Source organism: Ixodes scapularis, unplaced genomic scaffold (assembly GCF_016920785.2).
Source record: "Ixodes scapularis isolate PalLabHiFi unplaced genomic scaffold, ASM1692078v2 ptg000324l_1___fragment_1__unscaffolded, whole genome shotgun sequence".
Lineage (NCBI taxonomy): Eukaryota > Metazoa > Arthropoda > Arachnida > Ixodida > Ixodidae > Ixodes > Ixodes scapularis.
Genome location: NW_024609966.1, coordinates 200,663 through 218,385, shown reverse-complemented (window position 1 = coordinate 218,385; position 17,723 = coordinate 200,663). Strand labels below are relative to the sequence as shown.

At 45.2% G+C, this 17,723-nt stretch overlaps 1 pseudogene; it reads right to left on the bottom strand.

Annotated features, from left to right (window-relative positions):
• Window positions 1-269: 269 nt before the first annotated feature.
• The window catches only part of LOC120836285, a 43,161-nt pseudogene continuing 25,707 nt past the window's right edge, over window positions 270-17,723 (bottom strand).

The window sequence follows — 17,723 nt, the reverse complement described above, 5'->3', positions numbered from 1 at the left end:
GACCGGCTGTAGCCGGGTCAGCTTTTTGCAATCAGTTTGTCACTTTGTTTCCTTTGTTTGTTTTTTGTAGTGGATCACACGTACGCGTTGGATGGAAATGGTCTTCTTTCTGAAGAAAACGATCTGTGGGCACCGGAACCTTCCCCTACCGATTATGATGCTTCGGTGACTTCGACCTCTGCAGTTTCTCACCAACGTAGGTATCTGTCATGATGCGCAAAGCTTACTTGTACTTCCACATTTTCTACACTGGAGGTACATTGCTCCTTTCATTGTTTCTTGAAGCGTTTCATAATTGCTTTCGCTTTCCTCTTGCAAGGTCCTGTGCCACCTGTACCGAGGGCAAGGGGAAGATGGAAGTGTTGAGGGCCAAGCTTCGACGGCTTCGGAAGCATAGCAAGAGACTCCAGCAACGACTGCAGCGACGGCGTGATATGCTGACTGTCACTGAGATAGTTGAAAGTGTACGTAGCCTTGTGTCTCCAGCCGTTGCTGCCCTTCTGGAAGGTCAGCTGAAGATGAGCAATGCAAGCAGGTTCGGCAGGCGGTGGTGCAGCCAGTACAAAGCCTTTGCCTTGGGCTTTTACTTTCACAGCCCTAAGGGTTACCGTTACTGTAGGCAATTGTTGAGGCTCCCATCCGTTAGGTCTTTACAGCTTCGACTCCAGCGTGTTCCCCTGAGGGTTGGTTTTTACCCATAAGTTTTTGAACTTGTCAAAAGACGTGTAGCTTCTTTTTCACCAGAAGACAAGCCATGTATCATTGTCTTTGACGAGATGCACGTCATGAAAGAGGTCTCCTACAACCCCTCTGTGGACAGGTTTGAAGGGCTCGAAGAAAGTAGCACTGGAAGAGGCCATAACTTCGCTAAAAAAACGTCTTGTGTTTATGGCTAAAGGCCTTCACACGCCGTGGAAGCAGCCACTTGGCTATTTTTTTGCTAATGGGAGAACACCTGCCAACATTTTGCGACACCTCCTTTTTCAGAGCCACAATTTGCTTGTGAAAGCCGGCCTGGAGCCAGTAGCTGTCGTATGTGACCAAGGGACTGTGAACGAGAAGCCACTTTTTTCCGATTTGATGCTCCGCATCTGCTGAAGTGGTTGCGAAATATGTTTTTCAATTATAATTTTGAAGTTGGGGACCACACGTTAAAAAGCCCTTTTCTCAGGGAAGCCTACGAAAAAGACAAAAAAACTTGAAATCCAATTCATGCCAGGGCTCAATGAAAAACATTTTAATTTGACTTTTGCCTCCAAGATGTCAGTGAAGCTAGAAGCACAAATATTCAGCAATCACTGTGCTGCAAAAGTGTTTGCCATGGTAACTTTTCAGCAACTGCCAGTTGAAGCAACCCGCACGGCCCGGTTCATTGAAAGAATGGATCGCTTTTTTGATAGCTTGAACAGCTCACAGAAACGCGGGAAGAGTGCATATCTGTCTGCAATGCACGAGGGCTCTGTTCACAAAGAGTTTCTGAGGGAATGCCTTCTCATATTCGAAAGCCTTAACGTTCCTGGGTGCCCACGGCAGCCTGCTTCATTCGCGGTTTCTGCTTGACCATTCGTTGTGTGATGCTGATTTGTGAGCACCTGAGATCTAAGTACGGTTTAAGATACCTTCTGACTCGCCATCTCAACCAAGATGCACTTGAAAAGACATTCTCCATAATAGGGTCGAGGTCTGCTGCGAACACCAATTCCTCTTGCCGGCAGTTTCAGGCAGCCTTTAGGCATCTCTTAATTAACAACTTTTTTAAACTGCCCGACAAGAGCAACTGCGAAGAGGACATGGCAACTCTTTTAGCGGTTCTTCCTGTTGGTCTTTCAGTTCCGTCACCTTCACTTAATCTAGGAAGCTACCTTCCACAACTTTCAGCTGACCTCACATCCTGTAGTTATCCCTCTTTATTATCACTTAACAACATGGTTTACTCTGCTGGATAGTTGGTAACAAGGTTTGTCAAGTTCCATACATGTCAAAACGTGACTCAGCAATGTGAATTGCAAATGAAGAATGCCAGGTTTTCTAATGAGAGCCAAATGTTGTTGTATTTGAGTGTGAAAGGAACGGCTGAAGGGGGGACTTTGGAAGTCTCTCAGTCCATTCACCTTGCTTTGTTTCCTTCGTTCAAGCTTGTGAGAAGGTTTTAGTGGCGTCAGTTGACAGTCTGGTTTTAAAAGAAGGCGTTGGGAAAGCGTTGTGTATCACTATTCACGAAAATGTTGAAAAGCTGCTGACTCTCTGCAGTGAGGATGTCTAAAATGATGTATTTGCTTTGTTTGCAAGGGTGCGACTTCATTGGTTTGCCCGCAAAAAGAATACTGAGCTCCTTGATGCAGCTGTGAGACGCAAAACTATGCAACAAGTCCAGAGGCTGTGCAGATGAGACACCACTTGCGTTATGCCCACAGGTATTGCATTTACTTTATCTTATATGTTGCATTCAACGCTCGCGCTAGCATACCGGATTGTGTGAGTACATTCCTCCGAATAATCACATGCCCTGCCGAAGCTGTCTACAGTGATGACCAAATGAATATGGCGTACTTTGCATAAAGTGTAAAGATCCGTTTCGCATGCTCAGAAACTGCAATTAACGTATAGGTTCAGCTAGATAAACTTGAGTTTTCCATGGATCAATATCAAAATTTCAGTGTCGCAGCATGCAAAACTGCTTTTTAAAATTTTATTTAACATATGTTGGATTTATTCGACCCTCGTTGTATAATGCTAGATGACGTCACCCACTCGAATGATTGGAGAGGGTGTCTACCAAATCACTTATTCCAAATTCCCAAATTTTCCCAAGGTTGTCCTGACAATTTCGATAAAATATTGACCGTTAGTTCGGTTCAGGGAGTACTTAGTGGCCTGCGCTGCCTCGTGACGTGTCGGGCAACGTTATTCAGTGCAGCGGCATCAACGTGCAATCATCGGGCTTCGTTGCACGCTGCCGTTGCACTTTCACTTATCATTCTTACTGACTTGAAACTTTTTCTTATGGTTTCCTTGATGTTACCCTGTCCTTTCAATATAATCCTAATTACTTGAGAATTTTAGGTTTTCCGGGTTTATAGACACACTGTGCAACCCTGTGCACGATTGAAGAGTGTGTGAGAACAAGCGTTGGTTTCGATGTGTACTTGTGCACTGCGACGACTTGAAATATAAATGGATGAATGTTTGGTTGTCGGAGGTATACAAAAGCAGATCAAACTGCTATGAAAGGTAAGTCAGTGAGTCAGTATGGTGCTAACAATTTGCAACAGAGCAAATTGATAACCTTTTTTTAATGCTTTTTTTTTCTGTCAATTTGTGGCAGTTTCTTGCGTACTAGCGCTCACCTAGACAGTCAAGCTGTGGAGCAAAATATGTTTGTAGCAAGCGCATGTACTATAACGAAAGGTCTCAATCTTCAATCTCTTGAAGCATTAATTCATGTGGACATTCAAATGCAAAAGACATGCATGGCCCCGCACCTCCACCTGTGATTGATATGGTTAAATCTAGTTACGAGCTCTCAACGTGAATAGTGCAAGATAAATGCGTAAACGTGCCTCCTGTTGAGAGTATTAAGCAATGTTATTAAGTGCGTGCATAGAGTTGTCCAAACCTCTTTTCCCCATGTTTTAACACCACATCTCCATCTTTAAGTGTCCTGTGGTGGTGTTTTAAGTTCGTGTATATTAAACTGTGCAAACCAAGCTTGTGGCGTTCTGTCTTTCTTGGCAAACAAGCCATAGTTACAATGATAAGTATGTCTTCATAGGCGTGCTGTAACACCCTGCTTAGTTGAAAAGGATACTAACTTATTGGTGATTCCCAGAACTGGTAAAAAAATTGGTTCTTTTACAAAAGAGATTACATGGGAGTGATTGATACAAGTAAGGCTATTACGCGTGAAGCAAGGCATGAAGAACGGTACTTGCGCAGGAATGTAGAAAATCTGAATAAAAATAAAATAAAAACGTTTCAATTTCGTGCTGCCGGCGAAAATCATTTAAATTTCGCGCCAAAAACAATCGTGACGTCCCAATCATGAGGAAATTGCGTCATTTCGTGTTTCTTTTTAATAGGGTGTCACTTCCTGCACGTCGCAGGCGAGCATGACTAATAACAATGCCGCACACCTCACAGATGGCGCTGCACCCCATGAGCCGCCATCTTTGCGCCTACGGGCTTCTATGGAAGCTGCGCTACCATCTATGCATATACCTTAGAGGTTCTTGAAAAAAAAAACGAGTTAGAGGTGATTTCTAGCATATTTTCGTCCTATTCATATGAATATCGCAAGCATTTGACCGGAACGTATCAATAGCGTCTTTGACCGCTCAGGTAAGGCTTGTGGAAAGTGCGGAAATCTGAGATCTCCATATAATACGTACATCATTATGCCCTCCCCAGCACCGAACGTGAGGGGAACGAGGGGCTTCTTCGCCATTTTGAAGGCGCTGTTCTGATTACTTGGCGCATCAATATGACACATCGTTTCGATATTTGTAATCCTGGAGGTCAAATAAAATAACTTAAGTGTTTTATTTATTATAAAACCGCTTCAGCTTCCTCTTAAACAAGAGCACAGCGTATGCATGAAACGTACTATTCGTATGTATAAGCGTTGAGACGTCACTGAGAAACAAAATCTTTGGAGGCGAAGGTTTATATTATTTAGCTGCAAGATTCTGAAAGAAGTGACATATCATTGACTTGTGAGGTGCCATTTAGAATACGCCAGCACAGTTGAGACCCGCACCAAAAATGCGTCGTACATAAAATCGAATAAATGCAAGATAATGCAGTAAGGTTTCTTTCCTTTCGAATAGATACCGTCGTGAAGCAGGCTTCATGCTTTACGCAATCTGATTACAGATCGAGTTCCTCGGTTACGGAAATGTTAAACGAGGTTAGAAGAAAAAGAGCGCGCCCAAAGTTTCTGTTTCGGATTTTTTATGCTCAGCTAAAAATATATCCTGAGGGTTATCGTAAACCTGCTACCGACAGGACGGCTCGTTTAAAGCAGTCTAAAACATTGCAGTCAAATTTTCCTTGAATTGATGTGTTTAAATACTTTTTTTTTCCAAGATGATAAATGACTGGAATCCCGAAAACATTCTTAGGTTTATTAATCTGTCTACATTTAAAAATGCGTTTGCTCTTTTTTATTCAGATTTAAACGTACGAAGCTTCAGCGTTCTCTGCTATGACCCATGTATATGTCCAGCAATGTATTCTTTTCGTTGCAATGTTGTTGTTTTTTTTTTACATTTTTGAATTGTGACACAGCGTGTACATGCCTTCAAAAAGTGTTTATTCTTTCTTCGCATCCGCTTCTTCAGTCTTCAAACGGCGACGCACCAGACTTGCCTTCAAATAAGTGTTAACTGAGATATAACTATCATGTATGCTATATCTAGTATATCACCCAGTAATAGCTCATGGGCAGACAATATCAAAATATAAATAAATTATTAAAGACATCAAACGTAGCCATGGAATGCATATTTTTACTTGTATATAAAGTATATACGCCAAATGCTGTTTTTGTGGGCCAGCGAGCGCACACCAGCTCGGAGCACGTGGAGCGAAAGCTCGCGCTGCAGAACCCATGGATCCTGGGCTCAATCCCCACCTTTGCCCGTTTCGATCTGGATCAGCATCGTACTGGCGTGTGGCCAAGTATCACTACTGAGTGATGCACGTTAAAGACCTCAGGCTAGCGGTTATACTGCACTGGCAAAATTGCACATCTACAGCTGAGAGACAAGTCGGCCATTGAGGCAGATTAACTTCAGGCTGTAACACGTAACAGAATTTTGTGTGTGTGGGCCAGCAGTATTTATTTGCACAATTGTGATCAAAACAAATATGTATGCATGAGAAATAGAAAGAAAAAAATCTTTCTTATTCCATATATAACAATTTCACGTAATTTAGGAGAGATACATATCGTAGTATCCCCGTTGATGTCTCAATTAAAATGGACCACAGGGGAAAAAGAAACCTGTTCACTTACGCCATCATTGAAGGTGTGTTACAGCTACAGATGCTTATCTCCCAGCGTAATTCTTTGCGCACCTCGTGCGCTTGCCTACCTGCCAGATGCGCAAACGTCACCGGCGGCTTGGAGCGATCACGTGATTGATTACTTAACTGATGACTTCCCAGAAGTTTTTGCGGCGGACGACCACGGAGTTCTCCGGGGAGGTTCCCCCCAAAATTGGGGTGTGTGTATATTTATACAACCTAGCACTTCAGACTGCCTCAACAGGCGGCTTGTCTCCCCGCTGTGGATCAGGAATTTAGCCAGTGCAGTACAACCATTAGCCTGGAGTCTTTAACGTGGACCTCGCAGTAGTGATAGACGACCGCACCCCTGTACGATGCTCATTCAGATCAAAACGGGCAGGGATGTGGATCGAATCCAGGATCCTTGGGTTCTGCAGCGCGAGCTTTCGCTCCACGTGCTCCGGGCTGGGGCCATAATTCGTACACTTGGCGAGAAGGTTCGGCGAGAATTCCGGCGGCCTTGATTGGTCCACGCTGCACTTGACCTTGGCGCCGGCCAATCATAGCCGCGAGATTTCTCGCCGACTTTTTTTGCTAAAGCGCGAAACAGATGTACGACGAAACCTTCCGATCCGACGTGCGGACTGCCGGAATGACCTTTGGGGGGCGAGGGTTTTCGTAGCATCGGAGAGCGTTAAAAACCCTCGCCTCCGACCGTCGTATTGCGTGGTTGGACGTCAGATCGGACGGTTTCGTCGTGCATGTGTTTCGCGCTTAAGTGTCCGGATTAGGGCACCTGGTGTGCGCTAGACCAATCGGCCACCGATCCCCCCAGAGAGGTTCTCACAAAGAGCTGTAGCTGTTAAGTACGCAAAATAATATGTCGTATAGTCCATATAAATGTATCGTTCTTTCCAAGAATCACATCGAAGCGGAATAATCTGCCGGGAGATACGGCGTGAAGTGAAAACGAATTGCTTCAATGAATCATGCATTGTGTATACCCTTTCGCGACTCATGGTGTCTGCTGACGGCGGCTTCTATTTGTGTTTTTGATAATTTTTGGTTATTTGTACAAATTTTGTCTTCATGCGATCACGCGATTGTAAAACCCACTCCCTCACTGTCATGCTTCGGCGCTCCAGGTTCTTAAATAACTAAATGAGTATAAATACAATATATGGGACAACAATGGTTGCGACCGTAAATCCAACTTTCCACTTTTACGCGAATGTTTGTGCCCGACTATACTATATCTGGTATAAAAAAGGGACCTATAGTAGAAAAAAAAAAAAAAACTGGAAAAGCATCAAAGAAATCAAAGGTCTTGACGTTCGCAAAAACCATCCATTGTGTAACCATATTAACACAAAATAAATAAATTCAGTTATATTACGCAAGATCATGGTTTAATCGAAGAAATTTTCTGACAACAATGTCATTAGTGCAATAACTGGTTCACTCCCCAATTAACAACTGCTAATTCACCTGCGTATTGCAGTGATGCACTGAGCCCCCGATTGGAAAACGGGTATAGTTTCGCGTTTACAGTGTCTTTGTGTATTTCGCGACGGCATTGCGCCCGCTTTCCGGGAATGCGTGGTAAGTTGAATCCAGATCTGGTCCCGATCTCTCTCAGCCAGCCGACGAAAGCCGGAGCCGATAAACCAAAGAGTAGCGAGGCGTTAGTAGCGGTTAAACCGGCGTCGTCTCAAGAATCGCGGTTTGCTGATCTGGGTCCCCTCCCGCGAGGAAAGAAGAGGCGCTCTCTGTCCCGACAGTCCTCGCGTATCGCGACCAGAGATCTCTTCTTTTGTTTCTCGTCCTTTCCTCTTTTCCTACAATGACGCAGCTTCTGTCGCGATGTCCGTATTAATATTGATGAGCCTCGCCGGTGGTTTATGGAGAGTGCGGCTGTGGAAGTAGCCCTCGGGGGATACCGGTGCGGGTCGCCAGCCAAGCAGATGTCTCGCAATGTCATCTCCAGTTTTAGATACTGGCTCTCCGTCATTTGTTTTAACATTATCTTCGTTTCGTTCGCTGTCTTTATTTCCTTTTTTCTTTTTTCTTGGGCCTGTCGCTACGGCGTTTTCTATCCGGGATTCTTGCCGCGGGCGCAGTATGCAACCGGTATGCAGCTGCGGCGGTCTCCACTTGGTCATTCTGTTTTTTTTTTTCTTCCAGAAAGTACTTTTTTTTCCGCTGTAAAGAGTCTCAGAGATTACCTCAGTGCCGCATGTTTCTTCGCTTCTGTTTATTACAAAGTTATTTTGAGAGGACGTTGCGGTGGTCTGCTCGGAAGGCGAGTAAATAACCATCAGTGCATTGTTAGTTGTTTGTTCGCCTAAAAAAATCATAACCGAACTATTGACGGTGAGGTCAAACCGAAAGGACATCGAACACTCTTCGATAGTACCACGTGGTAGCAAGAAGGTTTTCATGTCATCGTTTATTAATTTTGACCCTAAGAAAAGTTGCCAACAACGATTATTGGGTAGCCTCGATACATCTGTGCGTGGCGCACCTACAAAGGTGTAGCGGGCAACCTGCGCGCTGTCAAATGTTTCTTCATATTGCAGCGTGTACGCAATCTCCAAAGGGCACTCGTTTTTAAAAGAAATTTGCCTTTTTGCCGCATTATTGTGACAAAGACATTAGTAGTGCCAGGTGCAGAGCGCGACACTGTTAGCGCGAACAAGCGGTCGCCGGTTTTTCCAGTTTTTCTCTTTGAAACCAAGGGATCTAATCCAAGTTAATATTGCTACGAAAAGAGCTCATTTAGTTCTATAAAGTAAGCGATAAAATTTCGTGCTCGCTAATACCATTTACAAGTAAAATGCGAAAATGCACCGATGTCGTGTTCGCGCTAACAGTGTCGCGATGTGTACGAAGTCAGAAGCTACATCCGTTGACTCGGTAGCTTATTGTCTCAGCTAAATCATGGCTGATCATAATAACAGATACCATTCGAACAACTCGTTCCTTGTTTGGTTCTGTCCTCGTAGCTTCCTTACCGCCATCTTGGCAGGCGCAGCGACAGCAGCGCCACTACAGGTTTAGCACAGAACGTAATAAGCGTTGCTTCGCGGTGATGTCTTACGAGATAACTTTGTACAAATTTTGTGTGCCTCGGCTTCACAAACATCGTGGTATGACAGGGCTGAAAGGAAGTCCTGCCAAAGCTGGAACGCTCGACAGGACAGCGAAATTGGCGTCTCTTGCGGTCGGGCACCCCAGCTTTAACCCTGCTACTCGTATTTCGCAAGTCCTCGTTTTCTCCGAAGCTCTGGGAGGTTTAGCCGAAGCATATGCCTCAAATCCACCTCGCATTTTGCACACTCTCCCACTATATGGGCGAGCGTGCTCGCCGAACAGCTCCAAGAACAGCGCTGGATTTCATACATCACCCACCTGCCACCATCGCTGAACAGAGATTATACACAATTGCTGCATCATCCTTTGGCCGGGACTTTATTCAGTGGGCCAAGCGCTTAAAACTTCTCTTTATGGTTTTTACTGACCTCGATTTTATTGACCAATCATCTTATATTATGCATCACCAGTAGGGCTGAGCGTCGATTAAAAGTTTTAACCCGATTAATCGCCAACCTTTAATCGATTAATTAATCGGTTAATCGGTCTCGTTTATTTCATTGCAAAATATCTAAAAGTCCTTTTTTGCTGAGTCTATAATAAACAGTGCAATTTACAACTTGGATTATGAATTAATCAAGATCAGTATCAGAGACCTTTCACAAAATATTACTTTTTGCTGCGTGAGGCAAAGATGTTTGTTGATATTCTCTAGAAAGAGCGACTTCCTTTCATTGTTCACAATAGTCTCTACTGCGCTAAACAAACACTCGAACGACATTGAAATGGCCGGGGACTTGCGTAACCTCTGCACTAAATCTGATGCTACAAATATATCGTCCCTATACAGTTTACCTTATTCTAAAATTTGACCTAAAGTTCGCCCTTCGTACAGGCGTAGTCGTCCACGTCTGCGTGGACGACTACGCAGACGTGGACGTTAATTTTGAGTTTTTTGGTTCGTTTATAATTTACCGATTAACCAGTTAAAAAATTTGATCGCGATTAAAGCATTAATCGATTAATCGGTAGGTTAATCGATCAATTACCCAGCGTCTAGATTTTCAAGAAACAACCACAGTTCGACATATTCAAGAATACATATATAACGAGGTGTGTTTTAAAAATTCATGTTTCCCTCAAGAATGTACGGGAGTGGAATTCATTGCCTGAAAGTGTTGTATCATGTCAAGATGCAGAAAAGTTTTTTTCTTCATTGAGTGTGTTTCTTAAGATATAGGTATATTACTGTGATCTGTATGTAAATGAACGGGTATGACTTTTGAACCAGCGCAGTTGCGTTTGAAATATTTATTTTCTTCCTACTCCTGTGAGACTCCTAAGAAGGACTGAGAGTATGTGAAATTAATAAATAAATATAGCTTCGACAATACTGAAACTTCTCCGAAAACCCATGGGAGCGAGGCGAACGGCGACAGTGGCGCCACCAGCGGACCTGGGGTCTTCTCAAGCAGACGACGCAATGGAAGAGTATAGGCTCCGCGACATTCTAGACGTCTACAGGCTCCGTTTCCTTATCCTAACAGCTGAAACAATTAATCCCTCTCAGTGTGTTTGCACAACGATACACACTGATCACAACCGTAACGACAACAAAATTATAGCGCATATAAAAACATGCATTTTTTTATATTCGCGCCGTTCAGAGCATTACGCTTTACTGGTTAGCGTCTGAAAACCGGAAAAGCGGCTTTATTCATTGGAACTAAGTTCTCAAAACTTCCCTTTGATGTGAGAGGTACGACGCGATAAGCTTGTCATGTCGCCATCGCGGTACAGGGAATCACAAAGAGATGCCCGAACTTGAAGGTCAGCGCGCCATCGTCCCAGTGGATGTCACTTCAGGGCTAACGCGGGGTAGCGGAAGCCGACCCGTAGCGGACGTGCCCACAAACACACACGCACATCACAACGTGACAAACAAGAAAAACAGCGATAATAGGAATGCGCGTACAAACACTTTACAAACATTGCAGCAGTCAAAATAAAGCGCCACCGGAGTATATAAAGGGCATTTTGGGTGCTTTATTCACACCAAAACAGAAAATGAACGCGAATGAAAAAAGGTTTGCAGACGGCACAAATGGAACGACTTCAAGGAATCCAAATCAACACATGGGCGTAACATACCAGACGACTTACGTTTGTAAGCAACGAAATGACTGAGAAAAAGTAGAAAACATACTAAACAAAACAATAATAAAAATAAACAGCCCGATGGACGCAGCGCAACAACATCTAAAAAGATATTTAAAAAAAATTACAGAAACGGTCTTAGTAGCGAAACCGTCCTCCGAGTGCTGGAATTTTTTCTTAGTAAAGGAAGTTAGCCATTGACTAAATTTGAGCCTTGTATTATTGCGAAATAGTTTAATTTTTATTTGGTACCATAACGCACTCTTTTATTCGAGTATGCGAGAAGTGGCACCTCTTATATCCACAATTGTCTCCACGCAGCATATTGACATCGTGGTAGTGAATATATTGTAACAGGCTATCTGCTGCCCTTTATTTTTATAGTTGGCGATGGCGTCGGCAGGTTCAGCCAGATTGTTTTTTCGACAAGACCGGTATCAGCAAGATTTTAATAGAATAGGTAATGTCAACAGCAAAGCTAAGACGAATTGACTGATTGGAACACTAGAGTTCGCCCGTAGCTCAGTTCTAAAAGTTTCAACGCTTAAGTACAAAAAAAAAAAAAAAGACAGCTCGACAATAAATTTCTACATTTCATGCCTTACATAAACTGTGACATCACAATGTTTTCTCGGCTAAAAAGAAAAAAATTGTGCCTTAGAAGTCAAGAAAAAAATTTCATGGAAAGAGCTCATCCTTAACTCATAAACTGATAAATAGCTTTTAATAATAAAAGTGCGACGAAACCTGTCGCGATGCTTTTTTTATGATCCCCTGGGCCCGTTCGGTCGAAGCACTAACCGCGGCTAAAGTTAGCCGCTGTACCTAGAAGAGGGATTTTGAAATCACGTGACCGGCTCGGTAGGGATGCGGGCAAACATGGCGGTGCCCCGGTGAGTGAGAGCCGCTCGCTTTAAAACTAATATGTCGTTGTAGCTGCAATATCGGGACCGTTAATCAGCAGCGAATGGTACAGGAGGCATTCGCTTTGCCTTTCCTCACTTAAATCGCAAAGCATGAGCAATGACCTCGCCGCATTTCTTAGATAATTTTTCGATTCTGGCCATTCCTGAGCCTAATGAACGCGATAATGGACCTTTTCCGAGAAGCGTTCTGCGCACGCGCGAGCGTCCGATGCCAAGCGGCGGAAGTCGGAACGAAAAATTGAGGGAATTCGGAAGGAGGCAGAGGATAAGCGAGTAAAACACGTAATTGCAGCATATATATAATTGTGTTATACAAAAAAAAGAAAGTAGACGGAAAGCAAATCACAACGTTTGGGTGGACGCCACGGATGCTCATCTTCAAAGTCGCGTTGGGCACGCGCCGCTGCTCAGAGAGCGAAGAAAATGGTAGCGTAGCTCCCAGTATCCATTGGTAGCGCAGGTAGGTCACTTCCTCGATTTTTAGTTCGTGCAGCCACCGCCTGGTGCCGTCGGTATGTGGAAAAGGCCCATTGTCGGCATGGCAACGTCTTTGGAAAGGGGATTGCATTGACTCAATCGGCCGGGTATTGGTAGCACACAAAAGCAAACAGCGTCCCCCCAAGCACCGAGGTCCATGCTACGAATGTAGTTACACGCGTTGCACGTGCTGGCGTCTGCAGTAGTAATTGTTCTAAAGCAAAAAGTCTAAAAAAATTAGTTTTGCACGCGCGTTCGTCAAAGCCTTATTATGATTATTTACTTCGAATCTTTTTATAAGAGGAAGGCCAGCGAGTGCGGGCCGTAGAATTACACTTCCAGCGTTCTCCTCGATGCTTGGGTAATTTAGAAAAAGGTTTATTGAGACGCTGTCTGATTTTGTGTGCTATGAATACCCGGCCGATTGAGTCAAGGTAATCAAGGCAATCCGCTTTCCAAAGACGTTGCCATGCCGACAATTATCGCGTTCACTCAGGTTTAGGAATGGCCAGAATCGAAAGACTATCTAAAAAATGCGGCGAAGTCATTGCTCATGCTTTGCGATTTAAGTGAAGTAAGGCAAAGCAAAAGCTCCTGTACCATTCGCTGCCGACTAACGCGCCCGATATTGCAGCTACAACGACATATTAGTTCCAAAGCGAGCGGCGCTCACTCACCATGTTTCCGCCACGTTTCCCCGCATCCCTAACGAGCCAGTCATGTGATTAAAAAATCCCTTTTCTAGGTACTGCGGCTAACTTCAGCCGCGGTTAGCGCTTTGAGCAAATGGGCCCTGGTGCGGAGGTGTGCAAAGCCAATGCATTCCGAGGAGTTGGTCTGCTAACGGAGACTCCAGGCTTTCCAGGGGCGCAGCGATCAGTTTTCATCCGCGCGCCGCGAACGTTTTCAGTATAGGGAGTATATTAATTTTAATTATCGCACTCCGGTGACAAAAAAGTGTCACACGAGTGCTCGTCCCCGTTCGGCTCGAACCCGTGTCCTCACCAAATACCTGGGCGTATTCACTGGACGCCATATTTGAGTGCGCTGTTTAGAGCAGGTGCTCAGAAGAAGCTCATATTCATAGGCTGCTAAGACCTGCACTCTTGATGGTCTGGAATGCACGTTGCAAACGAACCGCGGAACTTGCCATCAGCAAGCGCTCAGCATTCGTGCACACAGCAATGGCCGCCAGTGAATACTCTCTATAGAGAGTATTCACTGGCGGCCATAGCTGTGTGCACGAATGCTGAGCGCGTGCTGACGGTGAGCTTCCACAGTTCTTTTGCAACGTGCATTCCACACCATCAAGAGTGCAGGTCTTAGCAGCCTATGAATATGAGCTTCTTCTGAGCACCTGCTCAAAACAGCGCACTCAAATATGGCGTCCAGTGAATACGCCCAGAGGACACGGGTTCGAGCAGAACGGTGACGAGCACTCGTGTGACACTTTTTTGTCACCGGAGTGCTATAATGAAAATTAATATACTCCGTTTTATTGTAAGCCGCTGCCAAAAACTAGCTACAACAAAAACACAAACGTGCACACAAGAAAAACGCGATGCCATGGTGCATCCGTTGCGCTTGATTGGATAAATTGGCGGCAGCACGCGCATAAGAACACGAACAGTGACGTGATTTATGCCATGCTCCATATTAATTTTAAGTATGGAAGCGGCTGACGCTACGAGCTGATTGGATCGATCAAACGGTGTCAACAACGCAATTCTTTTAGACCTTTCCTGTTCATATTTGGTTGAGCAATGATAGAATACGTAGAGAAGCCTGACGAGAATGTACGATTGGTGCCATCAGCTTGCTGTGGTGGCTTCGTCCGCAAGGGTAAACGAAGTATCGGTCTTGCCGATATGTTTGACTGGCACTATTGACTTAGCATATTGATCGCACATAAGATGAAGAAGGGCATATGAGCCAGTCATATGGCACACTCTCAGTCAGGAGGACGTTCTTCCCCGAGGGATCTTTTAGTCGAGGTAGGAAGCATACTCGCACGCGTGCACGAGCAACAACGCCGTGGGATTCGCGCGCCGACTTTCCGTTCGGAGTAGACAGAGTGTCGCACTGTTCCAGTGGCCACAGAACTCACGCAGAGCCACAATGTATCCAGGCGGGCGAGAGAGCGAAGCGCACAGGCGGCTCGTAAACGGTCTCCGCCCGAGCGAGCGCGATAATATGCAAATCGGCAGAGCGACGCCGTATGCTCTCCCCTGCGGCAGCCCGGGCAGGGCGCGCGGAACTTGGTGTGCGTGGAAGTACCTCGCGGCGTCGCGCTAGTCGCAGAACGAACGATCGTCTCATTCGAGGACCGGGCAAGTGAACGACAGATAGCAAGCCGATAACCAAGAGCCGGCCACTTTTAACGACACGGGACCATCTTTTCACCGTAGTTTCATAGCGGCGGAGCAGTCGCGTCAGGGGTCACTTTTGTAGACTGCCTTGTTTTTTGGCGTTGTCGCTAAAAGCCCGAAAGCTGAGAGAACCTATCGCGTGGACTGGTTCTCCTCGTTCTCCGTTCTGGATAACTTAATTTTTGTCCTTTTGGGAGCCGCCTTTGACGCCTCTTCAGCGAATCCCACCTCAACGAGGGCACGATGCAAGGATCTTTGAGTCAAAGCTTTCAGAAATCGTGCCGCTCGAGGGTTCGTGCGACGGAAGTCGCTTCCGAGTCGAAGATCTCGCATGTTAGATTCTGTCGTCTGGCGCGAGTTGCGTGAAGGCGCTTTTATGGTGTCTGGAAGGGCACGCGTTCTTAGTGTTGTACCTTGAGGCGCATTGTGTCAAAAGTGAGGAAGAAGGATCACTTACTGGCTACTTAAATACTGAGTGGAAGGAAAGATAGCTATTAATACGGCAGAGAAATAAGACATGCGTTAGGAAATCTGTTTGACAAACGCCATTCTGCAGAAGGGGACACTGTTAGCCTGGCCAAACACATAAATAACTCTTTCTGAAACAACCGGAAAGAATAAACACAAATTCGGGGCGAAAACAGACGCACACAACGCATACCGCGATGAAAGGGTTGTATGCGTCTGTTTTCGTCCCGAATTTGTGTTCATTCTTTCCGGTTGTTTAAGTATAATTACCGACTCGCTCGTTTTCAATGTTAACTCTTACTGTTCTTGTTGTCCGGTTAGAAACGTTAAAAACTACTAGTATGTAGTTTGCGTACGTGAATCGCCAATTTCCTGGTAATAAGGAGTGGGGTTCAACCCTAACACATATGGCTGAAACGCAAAAATTCAGTGATAACACTACTTTTGTACAAATGAAAGAATTTAGAAAGGAGTGATAAGAGTGCTATCTAAACCTGATGAAATGTGTTTTTTAGTGGGCTCGATCAACTACCCAATGCGTTTAACTTTCGAGACAAATGATTTTTTTTTATATAAATAAAATAGAGCACGCGTTAAAAAAAAAAGATAACAGTGCATTCCCCAGCTACCCCCTTTACACAATATGTATGGACACTCTGAGGACGTTATATGGAGCAGCGTCCTTAGGAAGAACATAGGAGATCTATAGGCACACCTCGACTGCTTGTTCATTCTTGAGGTCGCCCTATGGCCACCCTATAGAATATTGGCCGACGGACGTTCTATGGACGTCCTATTCTAGTGACAACGTAAGGTGATCCTATACCCTATCTATAGTACGACACTTTAGGATGCCCTTACGATGTCTATAGGGCTGGTGTCACTTTGCAAGGTTGACCACATAATGTCCATACGGACTCTATAGGGCGCACACACAAGATCCATGTGGTGTTCATATGTGCCTCCAGAAAACCCATACAAAGCCTACAGGGTCCACGGCAAAGCCATATACATGACGCTGAAATAAGTAAGTCGCATTGGCATTGCATCAACAATGGCTGCTGCGCTCGCTGCAGCGCTGGCTTCCACTAAGTGCTGTAACGGGGGCTGCGATCGTTATAAAGTCAGCTCTAACCGCCGAATTCAGAAACCTCACTCAAACTACACTCAAACTGAAGGGCCCCTCCACTTCCTCGAGGAAGGCGCGAGGGCCGGCGCTGGCCAATCGCGAGGACGGATCCGCCGTCGCAATTGGCCAGCGCCGGCCCTTGCGCCTTCCTCGAGGAAGTAGAGGGGCCCTTCAGTTTGAGTGTAGTTTGAGTGAGGTTTCTGAATTCGGCGGTAAGCCTTAAACGTGCCCCCTCATGCATAATGTAAGTACAATTGTGTGTGGATGCTTCCCCCTGCGATCCGAAACCGTAAGTTCGTCGCAACGTAACTAGAACAACTCAGTTGGGAAACTGCCATAGAGCCTGCTCTGAAAAAGTGGCTCTTATCCGTACACGAGAACCGAACTAATGGCGATCGCAACGCCTCAATTTCTTCCACAGCGGCCACTAGGGGAATTGTACGGGCGTTTGTTTTTGTTCGAGAGTATCGCACTCGCTAGCGTCCGCTGTGACTGCTCTATTTTGGCTTTAATCGGCTATTTTGGCGCCGAAACATAATTACCGCGGAAGTTAGGACGCACTCAGATCGGGACGCGTTACCGGAAGTCACCGGTGAGATATAGCTGTATAAAAACAATATTAATTGGGCCGCAAAACCCTACAAGCTAAAATGTTATGCAAACATCACGCTCCTGTCATTTAGTGCTAATCTACAATAAAATGTTCTACAAAAAGAGCTTTTTTCCTCTTTGTTTTTACGCAAAAACAGGTTTTGTAAAAGCTTTTTTTTTAAAGAGTGTAGGGTCTACACAGGGTCCTTATGGGGTCTGCAAAGAACCCATACAAGGTCTACAGGGAGCACCTACAGGGTCCGCAGGGAAGCCATACGAAGTCTACACAGGGGGCTATTGGGGTCTGCAGAGAAACCATGCAAGGTCTGCACGGAGTCCCTACGGAGTCCGCAGAGACCCACATACACCTACCTCCCACTAAGAAAGTAAGGGAATTATTTTGGTACCTACTGAACACTCCCACCTCCACATTGAATATGCCTCGAGGTTGGACATGTCCCCAGGCATCAATGTAACATATTCATGCCCGGCGCTTAATTAACA